General features: G+C 41.3%; 1 protein-coding gene across 1 annotated transcript in view; it reads right to left on the bottom strand.

The window, feature by feature from the left end:
* The window catches only part of LOC122258059 (uncharacterized), a 116,284-nt gene that overhangs the window by 111,066 nt on the left and 218 nt on the right, over positions 1-5,000 (bottom strand). The window contains exon 1 of the mRNA XM_086535221.1: positions 4,964-5,000. This exon is cut by the window's right edge and continues 218 nt beyond it. The gene's annotated coding sequence lies outside the window, so the exon portion shown is untranslated. The remainder of the gene's footprint in view (positions 1-4,963) is intronic.

Here is a 5,000-nt window from a genome sequence, read left to right as displayed (position 1 = left end):
TGAGGATGAGGGAGAGGGTGTGGGTGGGAGAGGGTGAGGGAGATGAGGATGAGGGAGAGGAAAATGAAGAGGGAGAAGTAAAAGGAAGGATGGGAGGGTGGTAGAGGGAGGATAGGATAGGATAGGAGAGGGAGAAGATGTAGAAGATGTAGAAGAGGAGAGGGAGGAAAGGGAAGAGAGGAGAGGAGAGGGAGAAGAGGAAGAAGAGGAAAGGGAGAAGAGGGCAGGAGGGCAGGAGGGTAGGAGAGGGTAGAAGAGGGTAGGAGAGGGTAGGAGAGGGTAGGAGAGGGTAGGAGAGGGTAGGAGAGGGTAGGAGAGGGTAGAACGGGAGGAGGAGGAGGAGGAGGAGGAGGAGGAGGAGGAGGAGGAGGGGAGTGGAGGGGGCGGTTGCAGCAGCCTCACCAGCAGCCGTTGAAAACCCAACTTAAAGCTCTTCCAAAATGGTACCGCCAGCTAGTACCGTGCACTTGAAAGGATCTTCGGTTACTGGTCTACTAGCAATAGGAACGAACGCCTATTGCTAGCATCACCTAGTACAAATCTTCATTTATTAAAAGGATCCAATTCTTGCAAAAAAAAAATGCAACAAAATAGTATATCAACACTAGTTAGTATGATTATAGTAACGGTTAGCACTATCCTATTCCATTCGGTATTACGTATTAACACCAATGTCTCTTATGAGTGAATAGATAACTCAAAAGATAGATCTATATATGCATGTATCTATATATACATATACATTATTCATTCATTCAATCATTCATTCTTTCTTTGTCTTTTTTACTTGATATGTCCACGCCCATCATTCGCCAAGAGTCGCCCACTCGATTTCCCGCCGCCCACCTCCGCCCATCGCCAGAATTAGCCTCTAGCGCCCTCCCCCCCACCCCATCCCACCCTCTCCCACAGGATGCAAAACCCGCCCACAAGGTCTCCAGTAGCCAAAGGGCATCGCAGAACGCAGGTGTACGCGGGGGGGGGGGGAGTAGAGGAGGTAGGAAGGGAGGGGTTGAAAAAAATTACATTCTTTTGCTGCACAAAAAAACATGAACAATGATATCTATATATATATATATATATATATATATCTATATCTATTTTGTATTGAACAGATTAAAACCGTAAACATGCTGCGAACATGTAAATACATGCAAAGACACAGAAACACACACACAAACAGAAACACAAACACACACAGACAAACACAGACACATACACACAAACACACACAGACAAACACACACACACACAATGCACCTGCAAATTTATAAGGCGCAGTTCAATGAATCAGAGTCCACACACGTGAACCGCAAAAAGAGTCGTTACAAAGAGCCAGGAATGCAATAATAATTGCAACGAAACGAGAAATGCTGAAAACAATAAAACATTAACAGTGTCGACGTGGATTCGATATGAATGCGAATGAGAAAGCAATTGCACAGCTTATATTGTTGAATTAGTCTCATTCATTTGTATTTATTTTTTCTCTCTCTCTTTCTCTTTTTTACAACTGCCACCATGAATTCCTGGAGGGCAAGTCTAAAGTCACAAATAACGTCTCCCTCCATCTTAATTCCGGCAAATAAAGAGTTATTATCGCTAATTCAGATCAATCATAACAAGCGGTTGCTCTTCCAATCATTTTGGAAAAATTACTTGTAGTTAAAACTGTCAGAAGAGACAAAGCGTGACACATGTTTGTGAGTTTCTGCACAGGTTGGGAGAATAACACATAATTATGGCCAAAATAACATTGCAATGGCCTCGTTCTGGGTAGTTGAGCCGTGTTTGCAATCGCGACTAATTGACTCCTAAATGTCAGGTTGATTGGCAAAATTTAGTGATAAATAACAGAAAATATACGATACAAATGAGTAAATAGTGGATGTACAGATTTGTATTTTCGTCACAGGTACTAATTGCTGTTAATACTAACACGTCCCACTATTTACCTGCCATCACGCCTGCAATCTAGCAAGGCAAAGCTAATAGACCGCTTGTAGACCGTCTTGGCAATAGAAGACTGCTTGTAGACTTCTCTGGCAATGACAGAATGCTGGTAAACCGCTTTGGCAATGGCAGACTGATTGTAGACTTTCCTGGCAATGATAGACCGTTTTGGCAATGGCAGACCGCTTGTAGACTTCCCTGGCAATGGTAGACTGCTGGTAGACCGCTTTGGCAATAGAAGACTGATTGTAGACTTCCCTGGCAATGTTAGACCACTTGTAGACTTCTTTGGCAATGGTAGACTACTTGTAGACATCCCTGGCAATTACAGACCGCTGGTAGACCCCGTTGGCAATGTCAGAGTGCTTGAAGACTTCTTTGACAATGGTAGATCGATTGTAGAATGTCAATCTAACGACAAACAAGAAACCAGACCGAGCTACGTTTTGCCTCAACGAGCGAGGTAAAGGAGATTTTGTTGGCCTTTGACGGGGGAGTTGATGACCGTGGAGGCCGCGGCGATCGATCGACACTTTCGACTGCGAGCCATCCGTCAAAGAGCAAGTTTAAAGAGGGTTTGGATAGATCAAAGACAATATAATTAAGAACAAAAATTCCCATTTTGAAAGCCATTATGGGTTAGTGTTTTGTATGATGATGATGATGATGACGGTGACGATAATGATAATGACAACAACGACGGCAACGCTGCTGATGACGTCGCTTAATGAACAAACAAAGAGATACAGCACATTCCTATGAGAACAAGCCTACACGAATTCTTTAGGCCTAAGAGGAGTCACGAACCTCTCGACCTCGCTGTCATCTAAAAAAAAATAAAAAAAAATAAATAAAATTAAAAAAAATAGAATGATATAAATTTCTGTGCTTAACATCCCCATCTTTCCCAAAAGTTTATTTTTTCTTTCTTTCTTTCTTGTTTTTATCATTTCTTTTTTCTTTTTTCTTTTTCTTTTTTTGAATTCAGGTCACGGCTCGACCACTAATATACTTGTTTACAAAGCCTCTTACAATAACATTTTTAAGACCTTTTTAAAAGCCTTAGTTGTGGATTGATGTTTGTAGCATTAACAAGACCTCGAAAATGCAATATTAATGTGTATCAACTTATCTTTAAGCTGCAGAAATATAGCTGCAATGATCGGGCGATTTACATAGATATAAACATTGCAATATGAATTTTATATTTATAAAGATCTTTTTCGTTCTTATTTTTATCTTCTTTGCTTGTTCTCTCATTCTACTTCTCTCTCTCTCTCTCTCTCTCTCTCTCTCTCTCTCTCTTTCTCTTTCTCTTTCTCTTTCTCTTTCTCTCTCTCTCTCTCTCTCCCCTTCAACTATACAATTACTTGTTATTCAATATCTACTGCACAAATCATTTCCGTCGCAATTCATTCAATTTTCTCTCCCGATTAAAAAGAAAAAATCCTCGTCTTTACCAGCATCTAAATAAACACAAGTATGAATAACTTTAAAAAAACCGTCCGTAATTTGCACACTGAATCTAGATCAAAGGAGTTCGCTATGTCAAATGCAGAAAATCTAGGAACAGGATTGGCGGATTCTACAACCGTTGTAAAAGTTGTGTGTCAGCGTCGAGTTGTATTTAATTCACAAAGACTTGTATTGCATCGTGGCATTACTCCGTCTCATTCATATCTTTTCTGTTCTCATCCACAACTTTTTTTCTTCTCATTCGTTCACCTTTACTATTATCATCAGGACTAGCCTTATCTTCCTCATTACTAGCGCCATTATCATCTCGTTCTTATCAGCTAAATGGTCTGGTTCAGATAAAAATAGAACTGCTTTTAGACTAATGGCATTTCAGTATTTATCAGTCAGTAACTGATATACTATTTTCAGAATGGCACTTGCAACAAGAGCAATGGCAAGATCAACAATCATGATAGCATGTCCATTATCCACTATCTTCAGAATGACAGTCGTATAGTACTAGCAATGGCAACATAGGTAAATACTACGATGGTGATGTTGATACTAATAATTATCAGTATTACTATTATTTTCTTATTGTCATTATGATAATTAACTTTATTATCATTATTGTGATCATTTTACCACTATAATTATCAATACCATTATGATTATCAAAGCCACCACCACCAACGACCCCCGCTTTACGAAACATTTTTAAAAGTCGCAAAAAAAAACGAAAGCCTAAGAACGATTATGGCACCATAATCACCATAAATAACGAGGCGTTTCGCTCAGACCCGACCCGCCCACACTATTCCAAAGGGAATCCATCACACACGCTCTACATAGGCGGCGTTGAATCCATTCCACATCCTCTTTGGCGTGTGGGCGTGTGGGCGGGCACAGATGCCGAGGAATTTCAACGCTGACCCAAGCAGTGATCCGAGACCGACCCTCTCGCTCATTCAAACGCTTCACAAACTCTATTGCAATATGGATCTATCAACTCATGCATCTCTTTGAGCTTGGGTGCTGGATCAACACGTGTGAATGCAATGCCTGTGTGTATAAATTTTAGATGTATTTATCCATGTGCGAGAATACGTATCCATCCGTAGACGAATGTAGCCGTAAGAATAACCATCTCTTTGCACAAATACACACGTGCACACACGTACACATGCACTGCAACGCACACATACGCCAACGTACAGACAGATGGTCAATGTATATGACCAGAGCCATGTCACCGTGCCCGAGGGAGGCGGGGGGGAAGGGGGGGTATGGGGCACACGGGGTAGGGGGGTAGGGGGGGTAGGGGTCATGAGGTCACTTCACCCCCCCCCCCCCCATGCCCAATAATAACTACGATTTAAAATACAAAAATGAAAGTGACATAAGTATTTAAGTAATCCCCCTCTGAAAAAAATATATAACCCGAACAGTCGAGTACTAAATATATTAAAAAAAAGGGCTATGAGATCGCCCTCGAGTGTGATATAGGTTAGAGAAAAGCGAGACCCGCGGCATCGGCACAAAGTCACCTTACCTCTTCTTTTTCTTGATAACTCCTCCAAGATGGCGCT

Source organism: Penaeus japonicus, unplaced genomic scaffold (assembly GCF_977035675.1).
Source record: "Penaeus japonicus unplaced genomic scaffold, GWHDUDI00000001_assembly GWHDUDI00000042, whole genome shotgun sequence".
Lineage (NCBI taxonomy): Eukaryota > Metazoa > Arthropoda > Malacostraca > Decapoda > Penaeidae > Penaeus > Penaeus japonicus.
Note: the sequence above shows the minus strand (reverse complement) of the source record. Positions and strands in the feature narration are given on the sequence as shown.